Below are 18202 nucleotides of genomic sequence, written 5' to 3'. Positions count from 1 at the left end.
CACATCCCCCCCTTCATTTTGCCTGTATCGAGCAAACATTATATTACCCGATGCAAGCAACATAATATTTTCAGTCTGCCTTAATCAAAGCTAATTTCTTTGTTATTATCCCTTTTTGAAGATTTTTTATGAAATTTTTATTTTCTTATTTTAAGAAAAAACAATAGTTTATAGATACTATTTTTGAAACCTTTGCTACTCTACTTTTTCATATCACTTGGACTTTCATGTTTTGAAGTGTTAGTTTTTTTGAAGACTTCTTATATTGGTATAAAGATGCATTTAATTTATGATTTTATTTAAAGATGAATACGACTTTATTAATGTATTTAATTTATGGATGAGAGCATGGGTTGAAGACGTCTCCTAATTGTAACCTTATACTTGATTTTTTTTTTTTTATCGTCATCTCTCTCTTTCTTTCTTTATACTCGAATGTTTATATCACCATATTCGTATCTTAAAAAAAAATTGTTTAATCCTAGTTTCTATACTTATAGATGTCATTCGATTAAGAAATAAAATAATAATGAGACAAAGTTAAGATTTGGTTTAAAATGATGATAGGATTAAATATTATTATTTTATGTTTAGTATTATTTCAGATAATAACTATTTTATGTTCCATGTATGAAAATGTGAATAAGATATTACTTGACATTAAATGACAAACATCCAGTTTGCCCATTTATCATAAAAATATATTTAAAAGCTAATTTCAAACCAAAAATTATATTTTTTAGAAGCATATTTTAGTTACAAATTATTTCTCTAAATCACAAAAAATATGTTTTTTTTTTCAAATGTGTTTTCTATTTATATTCAAAACATAAAACATTAAACTCAAACATACTCATCCATTGCTCAGATATACCACGAGAGGGTCACCCATCGCTCGAATCATCCATCAGAGGGTCATCCATCTGTAGTTTCCCTTTCTACAAATTTATTGTTGTTATGGGTGAGCCCCTTGGTCAGGATGAGAACGATGGATGACCTACTGGAAAAAGAATCGGTTAGGGGCACGGGCGAAGGTCCTTGCGTGAATCCTCCAATGCTTAAATTAGAACACTGTAGAAGTAGGATACTTGAAAGTAAGAGTGTAAATATGAGACCGAGAGATTGCATACCAAATGAGGGAAAATGACCTCCTATTTATAGCAATAGGAGGGGCATCCATGTGTCGCGTGTCCCGAGCTTTGCAGCAAGAATCTCGGAGAGACTTTAACCGAGTCTCGCGAGTGTAGTTTTAGGCCGATTATCTTGGAGGCGTTGGCGCAAGAATAGGGGGCACGTGGATGTTAGTGCGACAATTTGGGTGACCCTCACTCGGGGGTATGCACAAGCGTGGGCAAGGAGAGCACGAGGGGCCATGCGCGGGGGCACGCATCGTGTGAGCGGATGGCCGTGCTCATGGGGAGGCCGCATGCGCCAATGGACGTGCGTGCGGGTGGTCGCAAGCGGGGGTGTGCGTGGGCGGCCGCGTGCTTGCTTGTCCGTGTGCAGAGGCGCGCGCACGCTCAATTGCGCACACGCAGTTGAGCCCCCCCCCGAGTGGGGTCACTCGGGGGGATTGCCTTGAGGGTTAGGGGTGCGGCCCCGCCAAGTAGTCGCGTGCTACCTGGCCGCGGGCGCGGGGGGCCCTGTGCGCGCGGAAGGGCCGTGCTGGGCGCGCCCACACCCCTGGGTGGCTTTCTTTAGTCACCCATGGGGCTGCCATGTGGCATTTGCACTGCTCTTCTCTTTTCAATATTTTTATGCATAACAATGTTAATTTCAAGATTTATTTTATCTGCAATACGATGAATTCATGTTAAATTTTAGTGAAACATGAGGCTATTAATCATTCCCTATGTTAACATAAGATCTTAATACCAAAAATTAGGGAATCAAAAAAGAAAATCTTGTCAAAAGAAAGGGATGGGGTTTGAATACGATGATCAATTCCTTGATGATAGAGACAACGTTAACTAAAACATGATTAGCAATCTCTTTGCAAGTTTGAGACTCTTGAAATAATTGTCGATTTAGTAATAGCATAGAAATTGTGTAAGATACTCATTGTTATTTCTAATTTAATAAGTACGTAAATTTTATAAGTACTGTTCGAACATTGTGCACAATTAGGCATTGAAAATATCTCTGTTATGTAATTATTTTATTTTAATTTTTTTATTATATCTAGTATTTTTTAGTTTAGTTTATATTTTTAAAATATGTATTTTAATTTAGAGTAATAACTTTTGTAATTAAAAAATACATTTTATATATATAGAGAGAGAAAGAATAGATAAATTCCTATTATTTCTTAAAAAGAAATTGCATACATTCACCTATAAATTTCACAATTTGCGGTGTGAACCGTACAATTAGAGTGCGATTTTGTTCATTCTTTTAACGGGGTGACTATCACTCTCACTGTTTTTGTGAGATTAAAAAGTAACAGAATGATATAGAATAATTTTTTATTATCATTTCGTTACTTTTCACCGTACAAAAACAGTGAGGATTATGGTTACTCCGTTAAAGGGTGAACAAAATCGCTCTCGTACAATTGTCGCAGTCGTTTCCAACTCCTTGCCACGTTTCATGATCCAGCCTTCCAAGCTTTCATCACATGCATATAAATACCGCACCGAACGAACAGACCAAACAATTGTCGATGCGAATTGCGGTGGACGGCCTCGAGAGCCTCCTTCTAGGTAAGAAGTCTTCTGAATCCTTCTCTCTCTCTCACTTCAATTCTGAGTTTCTATTTCAATTCCAATGGCTTAATCTTCAGTTTGGGGATTGATTTTTACTTGAAATTCGCTTCGGCTTCTTTTGTTGCAGATCAATTGAAGGCTCTCTTCAATTCTCGGAAAGCAAACGATTCTGGTACTTTCTTATCCTTTTGCTGTACCGAAATTTGGTTCTTCTACTTCTTTGATCTATGATTAAATGTTCTATCAACTCATACATACGGTTCCTGTTGTAGTCTGTTTGAATTTGAATCAAATAGGAACATCTAGGGTTCATTTCATGAGAGAATATGTTCTGTTAACTTGCATTTAAATTTGATTGATTTGTGGTAAACGTGTCTAGATTTGATCACCAAATGCGTCTATCGCGCATTATATTTTGAGATTGGAGGTTCGGTTTTCGGACGACCACATTTTTTATTGAAAATACAATTTTAGTTGTTTCATATCCTTTTCAAGAGTATTCTAGTTCTACATTGTTGCTAGCAAGATCCTTGTTATTCCATAGCTGTACTCTACCTGCTTCATCAGGTAAATCTGATTCAACTTCAATTGCTAACCCTCTATGAATCATACGTTACTAGTTCAGCTTTATCTATGTAAATGGTACCATTGGGTTTCCAAATTTGGAACAATAGTCACAACCCTGGGGGGTAATCTTGTAATTACCTATCTCTTGTAGACTGTTGGGGGGTTAGAGGTGGGAAGAACGGTTGTAACAGCCAGTGTAGGCTGTTAAGTGGTTAGAGGAAGTTGTTGTATGGCTAGAGGTCCTTTTAACAGAGACCTACGGCACGGCACACAAGGGATTCACCAATTGAATGAATGAATAATCCTCTGATTCTCTCCCCCCCCACCTCACTCTTCTCTCATTCTTACAATCGGCATTAATGACATTGCTAGTCCTAATTCAAGGGCTTGACAATTGTGGTATCAGAGCCAAATGATCTGGCAGTGGGAAGACTTGCGGTAACCGTGCCACGGTGGAAAAAGCATTGGACAAAGCGGGTCACTTCAGTGTGGTAAGGACAGAACGCACAATTGAGGAATTCAGTGTGTCTCAAGGTGCCATGGCCAAGGGAACGCGCTTGAAGCAGCTAGAGATCAGGCTGGAGTCCATGGAGTTTGGGATGACCCACACCCAAGAGGGCATACACCAAACACCGGAGGACTTGGCAGAGTGGAAAGAAGCCATGCAAGCGGCCATGGAGAAGCACCAAGAAGCGTTGGAGAAGCAACAAGAAGCGATGAACTGGTGTCAAGAAATGGTGGAGTTGCAGGGATGGAGGATCGACAGCGTGCTAAGTATGCTCTTCCCTGCCCCAATTCTGGTTGCCCCCATAATATACACCAAGACAGGCCTCTAACCCCCCAACAGTCTACAAGAGATAGGTAATTACAAGATTACCCCCCAGGGTCATGACAAATATGCAGTGGACATGAAAAGGAAAAGGGTGGAAACTTTCTCACTGTTTTTCTTTTTCTTGGTTGTACACTAAGATTACATTTTTGCTAAAAGTTAGGAATTCTTCTCCTTTTTTACAAGAAGTTCATTATTTTTGTCAGAGCTGGGATGGGGGGCAGGGGAATACTTTGTGTGTTCCCCCCCAACCAACCCCCAACCTATTGCTATTTGTAAAAAAGAAAAAAATACTGAACTAAAATCCAAACCAAATAACAAAGTTCGTTTCCAAATAACAACCGCTGGTTGAACCAGCGTTTTTTTAAGTACTTTTATTGAAAGCATCCCTGGTTCAACCAGCATTCCTTTAAAAAACCACTGGCTTAACCAGCTTCTTTTAAAGAAGCTCTTGACTTTATAACAATCTATCTAACCTTTATAGTTTTTTAAAAGTTTAGATTTTCCTTAGCTTTATAACACTATCTCTTCATTAAATGGGTATTAATGGTCATTTGTTGTTTTAATATCCTTCAATTCCATCCATTTCCCATTGCACTCCTAAACAATGATAAACGTTTCCCATTATTTTCCATTCTGTACTCTCAAACAAGAAAATATTTTACATCTGATCCCATTCCACTATTAACCCCATTTTTACTAGTTTTATTAGCTTTACGTAAGTTTGATTGAAAATTTGCCTTTCCCTTTTTCTTTATCCTTTTTTCTATATTTTCTCGGTGATTCATGCTTCCCCATAGATACATAGTATATAGTTCATGTGTGCAAGATTTCTCTCCTTTTGATTAAATTCTTATTTTCTTAGCTTAAGAAAAATCAATCGTTTCTGGATATTATGTTTTGAAAAGTTTCCAACTCTCACTTTTCAAATCACTTAGGCTTTTATGTTTTGAAGCATTAATGTTCCAAAGTCTTCCTAGATTAGCTTGTAATATTTCATTTTAGGTTTTTTTGTGCCTTTCCAAATCCCTGTGCTTGAAAATCCTGGCAATAAGGAGTCTTGGAATGTTAAAATTTGTGGGGCCTAAAAATATCTTGTAGAGACTAGAGAGTTCTTTTTTTCTTTTTGATCTGTGATGCACAGGTCACAATGGAATATGCTTACTTCTGTGTCAGTTTCTGCCTTGAATTTAGCTTTATTACATCGCTCAAAACTGATGGTCTGATAGCACAAAAGGAACTGTGCTATCTACCATTTCCATAATTTTTCCTTGATTTTGAGGAAAGCTGCGTAACGAGATGACAAATGAGTAGATGTGCAGGTATGAACAACTGCAGCAGTGCCTCTTATAAGCCAAGGGAAGAAGTTGGGCATATTGCATCATCCTTGGTTGCCGCCTATCCTTCTCTGCCCATGTTTTTCTCATTCGTCCACCTCAACACCTGTTTTATCATAAGGAGGTGAGTGACTCCCCCTTCTAGAAGCTTCTACATCTTCTCCATGTCCCTCCATTCTGTTGGAATTAAGGGGTCTTAAACATGTGAATTGGAAGAGTCTCCAAGGTGTAAAGTGTCCTTTAATGTGGGAAAAGAATCCCACATTGAAAACGCCTTATGATGTGCTCTAGTCATTAAAGTTGACTTCCAGGAAGTTGGAGTCAACTGTCATATGAGTGGGAGTCAACTGTCCAAGAGAGACTCTTGGTTAGATTGACTTTGCATAATACGCTCTTGACTAGGTCGACTATGGCTTTGCAATAGTCGACTCTGGTATATTGGGAGTTGACTATGGATGACTGGGAGTCGACTATGGATGCAGGGAGTCAACTCCCAGTTTGGTTTTTGGAGAAAATTTTCCAGAAATGCATGGTCGAGTGGCTCAATGACGTGGCAAGTAGACTGACGTGACAATGATGTGGCAGAGGCATTTCGAGGTGCATATGTGGAATGCCTTTGTGCAGTGGGGTGCCGAGTGGATGCAACAGTTCATACGAGGTGTGGGTAAGTGGACATGTTTGTTTGGATGTGAAAGGTACATGGTAAATGATGCAGACTTTCACGAGAGGGTGCAATTTGAACCGCTAGGTCGCCCAAATTTAAAAGGATGCAATCTGAAGATCCAAATGGATCCGGATCAAACAACATGACCTTTCACGATTGGACACTTAGAAACTATAAATAGGACCCCTCTAATTCCATTTCAATCATCCAAAATCAATTTGAGTTTATTGACTCCATGCATTCCTTCTCCAATATACTTTCTTATTTCATTAATCCTCTATTACGTCTAAGGGCAAGAGTTTCTAATCTCTTTCCTTCAGTCAAGAAGAGTACAATCAAGTTTGGTTTTGCCCGACAAGGTTAGTATTGTGCTATACTAATTTTTGGAAAAAGCATTATATCTTGGAAGACAGACGTCCATTGATCCTTTAGCACAATTGAGGGAGCAAAATTTGTCTTAAGGATATTTGTTTTGGCATATCTCACTTCAATCCAGTTCTATGTTCCTTTTCCAAATCTGTTTTCATTATACAATTGCGTTTCCGTTTTATTGTTAATGTGCACATTTTCCTAGTCAAATTCAGATTTGCAACAACACATTCTTCTTACAGCTGGACTTCACTAACCTTGCAGAATTAATCTTAATTACTCTTTATTATGCCGTTAATCTAACTCTCACAAATCTTAACCAAAATCAATAATTTTTATAACATTGGAATCCTCTCATTAAGCGCATTAACACATCCAAAATTCTGCTAATTATCTATTCAGTTAGTTTCTCAAAATTGAGTCAGTTAGATGCTTACTTGAGTTTCAACATGCCTGTTTCCAAATCAGTACTTAGTAATTTATTTATTTTTTTGTTTTAGAATCACACATCAATATGTGTACACACTTCCAGCCCAAGTTATATCTTGTTCATATAGTTATTTCTCATATTCATAGTTTTTGTTTGCTCAGACTTATTTCGCGCTATTATCCAGTACCATGTGTTTGGTTCGTTGAAATATATTGACATTCTTTTACATTTTAGTACCTTTTCTTGTTATTCTTTTCTGACAAATTCTTGATTTCCTGGATTGAGATAAAGGTTTCTCCTAACAAACATCATGCCATCTCTTCTTGAAAGCTAGAACTGCATGGACTAATTATAGGATCGAACCTAATTTCTGGTTTCTCAAAGGGATAATCTAAGTAGACTTCAATATCTTCTGGCTTTCTGTATAGCACTGTATGTTATTCTTCTCTGTTATTCTTCCTTTGTTTCCTGAAGTACTTGTCTTTCTGGTGGACTTAGCAAGCTGAAGTGAAAAGGAACTTTTGGAGAGCATAGCGCAAGTAATGGATGGAATCGTGAATTCATCACCAAATGAGTTCTGATCATTTACACGAAGTTATTGCCTCTATATTCAATGAGGTATTTGACGCCAAATTGCTGTTCAGATTCTACATGGTCTCCAAGCATTTTGCTGCCCTTGTACTATGTCAAGAACGTTCCTGCCACAGTGCCCCACGATATCCCCTACTTGGAAAAGAAGAGGAGAATTCAGTTCCTGGCTGCACTTGAAGATCTTATTTCTCTGGATTCTTTTTGACGAGAATTGGGATCTGTCATGGTTACCCCTGCTCAAATGGAAGAGAGTCAGGTTGAATGCCAACATCTCCACGGGGAGGATCCTAAAATACCATGGTTGACCCTGCTAAACTGGAAGATAGCCAGGTTCAATACTAAGATTGAAAGTTTCGTATTTTTCATCCCTTCTAGAAATGAATTCGTACAATTAATTTCTAGCATATTGGTGAAGCCGCACGATTGTCGTTCCTTTTACCATTCCATAACCCACCAACCTCTTCGACTAAAACTGAAGTTGCTTCTTTCATCAGGTACCCAAATATTAACAAATGCAATGATGACACATAAGACCTGTACAACAATTTTGTTTGCGAATTAACTTTAGGAACAAGTGCCTCTGACTTTGTCAATTCCCTCCACTCAATCAATTGTTTACCCGACACAGATCTTTCCTTGTTTCTTAGAATCTGTAATTGTGCTTTTGGTGGATGGAAGTGGGAGAGGCTTTGTAGGCAACCCCGCCCGGATATCCCAACCGCCCGGTCTATCCGAACGAGAGCGCCTACATGAGAGAAGAGAAACAAATACAAGACAAAAATACCCTGGCATGCATACATACGAAAAATACAACAGCGAAAGCAAAATAATATACATGCACGCCTACAAGTACCCTGCTGGAACAGCAGTCAAGGAGTATATAAAAATATACAGACACCTGTGCCAACGATAAAAGATACAAGGAACAACCGGGCACAGTCAAAAATGAGAGTCAGAACTCTTAACAAAACATCAGAGAAAACGGGAGCAGCTAACTGTACACCCTACCGACACGGCTGGCTGCTAGGTGGCACGGTCCTCGCCCTCGACTTTAGCCTTACCCTTACCTGGAATGATGGAAAGCAAGGTGAGTCGCAAGACTCAGCAAGTTTATATAATAAGGAAGGCTGTAAACGAAACAGAAGAGAAGATCACCCCAAATATAAACCCACATGTACACACAAGTCATGTGACGCAACAACGCAACAGTGCCGCATAATAAAACATATACCGGTCCTTGGGGCCCACATAGAACACCTGGCACCCAAGTCCCATACCAACCTGTCGCTGCCCTGAAAGGCAACATAAATCACCACAAACCTGTGCGCACTGTCCCGGGTCGGTACTCCCGTCACCCGTATCCCTGCCGGTACTCCCGACAGCCGAGCCAAAGGCTCCCTCGGAACGGTACTCCTGTCCGAGAACTAATAACTACCAGTAACCATGTAATGCATATAAAATGCAAGGCGTAATGAGCACCAACGTGATACAAGGCGCCCATACATCCAGGCATCAAGCCATGCTCCGCCCACGTAGTAAATCACACGCGATGCATATGCCCGTGCTGGATGCAACCTGACCAATCTAGAATGTCCGTGATCAAGCATAACCAAATCATGATGATCCCATCATGCAGCCCGAACCCATGTGCATACCAAACCATGCAACAAAAATGAAATAATCAAGCATGCTATAATCACATAACGGTAGAGTAGGTTAGCAGTGCCTGACACCGATCAGCGGTTAGTGACCAGGAGAGACCATCTGACGGCCTAAAATAGACCATACAACAGTTTCACCGTCACCGAACGGCTAACCCTTGCCCCCACTGCCCAACCGCTCTAGCCAATAAATAACCGAAAATCCATAATAATACCCGACAGTTAAGAACCTAGTCCCGGGTGAGTACAACATCATTCCCATAGGATTGAGGGTGATACAAACCCCCGTAGGCAACCAACGATTAATACCCTCGAAATCAGGTTAATAAATTAAATTTTTAAACACACCGTTTAAATTCCATAATTTATTAACAGCCAAATCTAACGAAGTGAGGCCAAATAAATTGACATCGAAAGAATCGACAATGAGGGTATATAGAACTTGCCTTTCCGGAGATAATCTTAGGCTCAATTTGACAAAACACGGTCAACGTTATACCAACTGCAATATTCCATTTATAGACAAAACTAATAAAATTGAGCCCCAAATGAAATTTCAACCACAGAGAATATTAATTACTAGTTGAGGTACATACCTGGATAATTAAATCAGGGATTAAACAGAGTTTAATTAGATTTTTGAAGCCCCAAAATTCTCAGATTTATGTCGCGCACGCTGCTGAATTTTCTGCCAAAATTTGCTCACTGTTTGAGCAAAAGAAGTGCCCGAAATCGGGCTTTAAATCGCGGCCAAAATCGGCCAAAAGAAGTGGCCAGCGCGCGGCCACGTGGCAGCGCTGGGGCGGCCACCGCCTTCACCCCGAAACGACGTCGTTTTGGGGTGCTTGGCTGATTAAAAATCAGCCCTCGTGCACAGCTGTCCCCCCCGCGTTTCGATCCCTCGACCTCGCCTATGCCTGCCTCGCGCGCGCCCGCTCGCGCCCGCATGCTCATTCAACCTATATAGGTTTTAACTTATATTTAAGGTGACTTTTTCCCTCTTCCACGATTCACGCCAGCACCCCACAACTTCCATTAAATACACAAACGCCCCCTAATTTAATTACAGTTATGCCCAAAACTTCTAAAAATCACACAACTTAATTTATTTTAATTTTTTTCTCTTTCCAGAAATTCCCAAATAACAAAATTAATTATCTTAATTTCTTATTTCCATAAAATCATATAATTAAATTTTTATTTAATCCCAACAACTTATTTTAATAATTCTTTTAAATCCAATTACCCCAAAATTAATTTAATTACCATATACGGGCGTTACAAATCCTCCCCCCCTAAAAAGAATTTCGTCCTCGAAATTCGTACCTGGCTAGGCAAACAACTGAGGATGAAGTCGCCTCATCTCCTCCTCTAGCTCCCAAGTAGCCTCCTCAGGGGTATGTCGCTGCCACTGGACCTTTACATAGGGAATCGTACGGTTACGGAGCACTTTTTCTTTCCGATCCACAATGCTAGCAGGCAACTCGGTATATGACGCATCCTCTTGCACCACGAGAGGATGATAATCAATAACATGCCCGGGATCTGCCACATACTTACGAAGCATAGAAACATGAAAGACATCATGTACGTGGGCTAACTGAGGGGGTAAAGCTAATCGATAAGCCAACGGTCCGACTCGCTCAAATATCTCAAACGGTCCCACATAGCGAGGACTCAACTTGCCAGATACTCCAAAGCGTCGAACACCCCTCATCGGCATAACCCGAAGAAAAACATGATCACCCACCTCAAACTCCAAATCCCGGCGTCGTCTGTCAGCATAACTCTTCTGACGGTCCTGAGCTGCCTTCATCCTAGCCTGAATCAACTGGATCTTCTCTGATGTCTGCTCTATCAACTCCGGTCCAAGCAATGCTCGCTCCCCAATCTCGGTCCAACAAAGTGGTGATCTACAAGGTCGCCCGTACAATGCCTCAAATGGTGCCATCCCAATACTGGCCTGGAAGCTATTATTGTAGGCAAACTCCACTAGCGACAAATGGTCATCCCAGCTCCCATAGAAATTCAATACACAGGCGCGGAGCATATCTTCCAAAGTCCGTATGGTCCGCTCCGACTGCCCGTCAGTCTGAGGATGGAAAGCTGTACTGAAAGTCAACTGGGTCCCCATAGCACTCTACAACGCCTCCCAAAATCGTGAGGTAAATCGAGGATCCCTGTCTGACACAATGCTAGCTGGGACTCCGTGCAGTCTCACCACCTCATCAATGTATAGCTTGGCCAGTCGATGAATATGATAGGTCTTCTTGACAGGTAAGAAGTGCGCTGATTTAGTCAACCGATCAATAATTACCCATATCGAGTCGTACCCCCGGCTGGATCGTGGCAATCCTGAGACAAAATCCATAGCTATACGCTCTCATTTCCATTCCGGCACAGATAAAGGTCGTAACAATCCCGCAGGCCTCTGGTGCTCAGCTTTAACTTGCTGGCACACTAAACATCGGGATACAAACTCTGCTACGCTCCTCTTCATGCCGCTCCACCAATATTGGCGTCGTAAGCCCTGATACATCTTCGTCGCCCCAGGGTGGATAGTATAGGGAGAACGATGAGCTTCCTCTAGGATCCTCTGCCTAATATCACTGTCACTCGGCACACAAATCCGCCCACGAAACAATAGCAAACCATCATCCCTCTGGTTGTACCCCAATGGACCAAATCTCTCCATATCAGCCATAACCGCGTCAAGCTCCACATCCTGTCGCTGTCGATCGCGAATCTGATCCTCAAGATCTGAATGGATACTCATGGCAGCACAATAGAGTGTAGGATTATCTGATGCCACTGAGATAGTAAGATCACTCATCTGCTCCAGTAAGAACCACTCCTGCACCATCATAGCTGCAACTGATGCTCCACGACGACTCAGTGCATCTGCTACAACATTGGCTTTACCTGGGTGATAGAGGATCTCGCAATCATAGTCCTTAAGCAGCTCCAACCAACGGCGTTGTCTCATATTAAGTTCCTTCTGAGAAAATAAATACTTGAGACTCTTGTGATCTGTATATATTTGGACTTTCTCACCATAAAGATAATGCCTCCAAATCTTCAAGGCAAACACGACAGCCGCCAACTCCAGATCATGTGTAGGGTAATTCTCCTCGTGCCTCTTCAACTGTTTGGATGCATAAGCATTCACTCAGCCGTCCTGCATCAAAACACATCCCAACCCTGTATACGAGGCATCACTATATACAGTAAATAACTCACCACACCTGGGTATCGTCAGTACTGGTGCTGAAGTCAAACGCCGCTTCAACTCCTGGAAAGACCTCTCACAAGACTCGTCCCAAATAAATCTGACGCCTTTCCTCGTCAACTTCGTCATGGGTGATGCAAGCCGTGCAAAGCCTTCTATGAATCGTCGATAATAACCGGCAAGGCCAAGAAAACTCCGAATCTCCGTCACTGTCATCGGTCTCGGCCAATCCATCACGGCTTTAGTCTTTTCTGGGTCTACTGAGATACCCTCATCTGAGACCACATGTCCCAAGAATATCACTCGGGTCTGCTAAAACTCACATTTCGAAAACTTGGCATATAACTGCTCCTCTCTGAGCTTCTGCAAAACCATGCTCAGATGTACCTCGTGTATCTCAGGGCTCGGTGAGTAAATTAGGATGTCATCAATGAAAACTATGACAAAAGAGTCCAAATATTCCTTGAATACTCTATTCATCAGATCCATAAATACCGCAGGTGCATTGGTCAGCCCAAATGGCATGACCACAAACTCATAATGGCCGTAACGTATACGAAATGCGGTCTTCGCAATATCCTCATCTCTGACTCGCACCTGATGATAACCTGACCGCAAGTCTATCTTGGAAAACACTGATGCACCACGCAATTGATCCAGTAAGTCATCCACACGGGGTAAGGGGTACTTATTCTTAATTGTTACCTGATTAAGCTGCCGGTAGTCTATACATAGTCGCATAGACCCATCTTTCTTGCGCACAAATAATACTGGAGCCCCCCATGGCGATGTGCTCGGTCGAATAAACCCCCTCTCCAAAAGATCTTGCAACTGCACCTTAAGTTCTTTTAATTCATTAGCAGCCATACGGTAAGGAGTCTTGGAAATAGGCTGCGTACCTGACAACAGATCGACTGCAAAATCAATCTCCCGGTGCCGTGGTAGTCCCAGCAACTCATCTGGGAACACATCTGGAAAGTCTCGCACCACAGGATAGGCAGCCAACTCCTTCTTCTCCCCAGCTATCACGGTCACGAACGCAAAGTAGGCTTCACACTCACGTCGAATAAGTCTCTCGGCGTGCATAACCGATATCATCGGCGTAGTCACCACTGGCTTCACACCCCGGTATGTAACAACTGGTCTCCCCGGATGCTCAAATGAAATTACCTTCCGACGACAATCAACCCGAGCATAGTGCCGTGAGAGCCAATCCATACTCAACAGTAAATCAAAATCCTGAATCGCCAAAACAATAAGATCTCCTAAAAATACCTGGTCATAAATCCTTATCTCGCAATCCCTGACCATCTCACTTCCCAACAATACCATCCCTCCCGGTGTCGAAACAGATAAATCATAGGGTAATGGGGTACACGAGATCGGGATCTTATGCAACAAATGGGGTGCTATGAAAGAGTGGGTAGAACCTGTATCAAATAAAGCACGTACATCGTGGCCATGAAGAGAAAGTATACATTGTACCATATCACTGCCCTCAGCTGCCTCGGCGGTTGACACTGCAAACGCCTTCCCTGCTGTAAGTCAACAAACTCGAACACCTTCTGCTCTCTAACCCAAGCCGGTATATAAGTCTCATTGAATGCCGCGACAAACTGTGCCCATGTCGGGCCTCCATCACCATATCGCTGTCTGGTGGTCTCCCACCATCGTTCGGCGTCTCCTCGCAACAAGAAGGTCCCCAGTCGAACTCTATGGGCCTCTGCACAGCCTATAGATCGTAGATGCTTCTCCACAGCCAATAGCCAATCCTCGGCCTCTGTCGTGTCGGCACCTCCACTAAACTCTGGTGGACGTAGGGCCATAAAGTCTTTAAGTAATGCGGCATCAGAACTGTCCCCTGCTCCCGGTGTACCTGAATGTGACGCCTGGGCCGTAGCGGTCCTACCATCATGACTGCGCTCCTGACGTAACTGAGATGCCGCCAGTACGTCTACAGCCCGTAGAAGACCTGCCAATGTCTCCTGCATGCCCGGAGGCCCTGGCTGTCTCTCATCTCCTGTATCTGTCGCCTGTACCTCAGGAGTAGGAACAAGGTGCCCTCTACCTCGCATCGGTGGTCTACCACGACCTTGTCCACGGCGTGCGTCCATGAGTCCTACATAACCAAAATTAATTAGAACGCACTTCGAAATTAAGGACACGACCTGACACTCTAACTCTACCTAACAGCCTTGGTGTACAGTTACTTGTCCCCCAAATTGACTCAATGACGCTCTGATACCAACATTGTAGGCAACCCCGCCCGGATATCCCAACCGCCCGGTCTATCCGAACGAGAGCGCCTACATGAGAGAAGAGAAACAAACACAAGACAAAAATACCCTGGCATGCATACATACGAAAAATACAACAGCGGAAGCAAAATAATATACATGCACGCCTACAAGTACCCTGCTGGAACAGCAGTCAAGGAGTATATAAAAATATACAGACACCTGTGCCAACGATAAAAGATACAAGGAACAACCGGGCATAGTCAAAAATGAGAGTCAGAACTCTTAACAAAACATCAGAGAAAACGGGGGCAGCTAACTGTACACCCTACCGACACGGCTGGCTGCTAGGTGGCACGGTCCTCGCCCTCGACTTTAGCCTTACCCTTACCTAGAATGATGGAAAGCAAGGTGAGTCACAAGACTCAGCAAGTTTATATAATAAGGAAGGCTGTAAACGAAACAGAAGAGAAGATCACCCCAAATATAAACCCACATGTACACACAAGTCATGTGACGCAACAACGCAATAGTGCCGCATAATAAAACATATACCGGTCTTTGGGGCCCACATAGAACACCTGGCACCCAAGTCCCATACCAACTTGTCGCTGCCCTGAAAGGCAACATAAATCACCACAAACCTGTGCGCACTGTCCCGGGTCGGTACTCCCGTCATCCGTATCCCTGCCGGTACTCCCGACAGCCGAGCCAAAGGCTCCCTCGGAACGGTACTCCCGTCCGAGAACTAATAACTACCAGTAACCATGTAATGCATATAAAATGCAAGGCGTAATGAGCACCAACGTGATACAAGGCGCCCATACATCCAGGCATCAAGCCATGCTCCGCCCACGTAGTAAATCACACGCGATACATATGCCCGTGCTGGATGCAACCTGACCAATCTAGAATGTCCGTGATCAAGCATAACCAAATCATGATGATCTCATCATGCAGCCCGAACCCATGTGCATACCAAACCATGCAACAAAAATGAAATAATCAAGCATGCTATAATCACATAACGGTAGAGTAGGTTAGCAGTGCCTGACACCGGTCAGCGGTTAGTGACCAGGAGAGACCATCTGACGGCCTAAAATAGACCATACAACAGTTTCACCGTCACCGAACGGCTAACCCTTGCCCCCACTGCCCAACCGCTCTAGCCAATAAATAACCGAAAATCCATAATAATACCCGACAGTTAAGAACCTAGCCCCGGGTGAGTACAACATCATTCCCATAGGATTGGGGGTGATACAAACCCCCGTAGGCAACCAACGATTAATACCCTCGAAACCAGGTTAATAAATTAAATTATTAAACACACCGTTTAAATTCCATAATTTATTAACAGCCAAATCTAACGAAGTGAGGCCAAATAAATTGACATCGAAAGAATCGACAATGAGGGTATATAGAACTTGCCTTTCCGGAGATAATCTTAGGCTCAATTTGACAAAACACGGTCAACGTTATACCAACTGCAATATTCCATTTATAGACAAAACTAATAAAATTGAGCCCCAAATGAAATTTCAACCACAGAGAATATTAATTACTAGTTGAGGTACATACCTGGATAATTAAATCAGGGATTAAACAGAGTTTAATTAAATTTTTGAAGCCCCAAAATTCTCAGATTTATGTCGCGCACGCTGCTGAATTTTCTGCCAAAGTTTGCTCACTGTTTGAGCAAAAGAAGTGCCCGAAATCGGGCTTTAAATCGCGGCCAAAATCGGCCAAAAGAAGTGGCCAGCGCGCGGCCACGTGGCAGCGCTGGGGCGGCCACCGCCTTCACCCCGAAACGACGTCGTTTTGGGGTGCTTGGCTGATTAAAAATCAGCCCTCGCGCACAGCTGCCCCCCCGCGTTTCGATCCCTCGACCTCGCCTATGCCTGCCTCGCGCGCGCCCGCTCGCGCCCGCATGCTCATTCAACCTATATAAGTTTTAACTTATATTTAAGGTGACTTTTTCCCTCTTCCACGATTCACGCCAGCACCCCACAACTTCCATTAAATACACAAACGCCCTCTAATTTAATTACAGTTATGCCCAAAACTTCTAAAAATCACACAACTTAATTTATTTTAATTTTTTTCTCTTTCCAGAAATTCCCAAATAACAAAATTAATTATCTTAATTTCTTATTTCCATAAAATCATATAATTAAATTTTTATTTAATCCCAACAACTTATTTTAATAATTCTTTTAAATTCAATTACCCCAAAATTAATTTAATTACCATATACGGGGGTTACAGGCTTTGTATACTTGTTAGTGTTCTTGAAAAGCATATGAAGCTTCAGAACTTTCCCAATTACAAATTCTAAGAAACCAGGGAAGATCCGTGTTGGGTAACCATCTGACTGAGTGGAGAGATTTGATAAAGTCAAAAAGGCATTTGTACCTAAAGTTAATATACTCAACAAAAATTACAGTTGAGGTATGCTTATGTGCTATCATTGCATTTGCTAATATCTGGGTACATGATGGGGAAAACAACTTCAGTTTTAATCGAACAAGCTGATGAACAGTCAAACAATGACCAGAACGACGATCCGTGTGTCTTAGCCAAAAAAATGGTAGATATTAATTATGTGAAATCAGCTTTCTAGTGACTTATTATGACCCTTGTGGCGTGTCTGTGTCTGTAGAGATTTAAGTTGTTTTTGTATTGTGAAGAATCCCGTATAATAGTATGTTTGTATGGTTATGGTGAAGGATGGTGGAATAGAATAATTATCCACATGAGCTTACTTCTTGCTGCTGTTCTTTCTGAGATAGGATTCTAATCAAAACTAAAAGCATTTATTGAATGTAGACCCTCAATTGAATTATAGTGTGATTCTTATTATTGAACCTTTTAAGTAATAATTTTATCAAAAGATATCGTCGTTGTTGATATTAGGAAGTTTACCTTGAAATTACAATAATTAATGATGATCAAACCCAATGGTGGGAAGAATAAGTGCAAAATTCAATTACTCACCCTTATTATAGAAATTGAGGAGTAAGTTACCAAAATGTCATTTAATCAGATTTACTGTAAATTAGTTATTATATTTTGATTTTGTTATATTTTCAGTCACTCACACTAATTATCGCTAAATTTGACTAAAAATGAAATCTTCACATTTGCTATGCCATATCATAAGTTCAATCAACAAAATTTGGTTTTTTTTTTTTTTTTTCACCTCACCACTCCATCCATCTAAGCTTGACCCATCCATTAAAAATACATTTTAACTCAAATAAAAATATTATTTAACACTTCTTTGTAAACAAACCTTCTCCATCTAAAATTGAAACTTGGAAAAGATCAAAGGAGAAATTGAATAAATAAATGTTAATTGGGTTTATAATATGACAAGATTATTCTACTATATTAACATTTCATTAGTGAAAATTGACAGTAATCAATATATGTGATTGAAAATATAAGAAAATTAAAATATAATTATATTTAAAACTCTTACCGTCTAGGGTCATTTAAGTGTAAACTCTTTATAATTTAAAAATACCTCTAGGTGTCTCTATAATTTAGGATTATTTACTTCTTTTATTTAAATACTCTC

The 18202-nt window shown here is 41.4% G+C and overlaps 1 long non-coding RNA gene across 1 annotated transcript; it reads left to right on the top strand.

Moving 5' to 3' along the window:
• Window positions 1-2560: 2560 nt before the first annotated feature.
• LOC127799220 (uncharacterized) lies at window positions 2561-16975 on the top strand. Its single transcript, XR_008022563.1, has 3 exons — window positions 2561-2702; window positions 2833-2877; window positions 7400-16975. It is a non-coding gene; the product is annotated as an uncharacterized LOC127799220 (long non-coding RNA).
• The last annotated feature ends 1227 nt before the right edge of the window (window positions 16976-18202 follow it).

Source organism: Diospyros lotus, chromosome 1 (genome assembly GCF_014633365.1).
Source record: "Diospyros lotus cultivar Yz01 chromosome 1, ASM1463336v1, whole genome shotgun sequence".
NCBI lineage: Eukaryota > Viridiplantae > Streptophyta > Magnoliopsida > Ericales > Ebenaceae > Diospyros > Diospyros lotus.
Note: the sequence above shows the minus strand (reverse complement) of the source record. Positions and strands in the feature narration are given on the sequence as shown.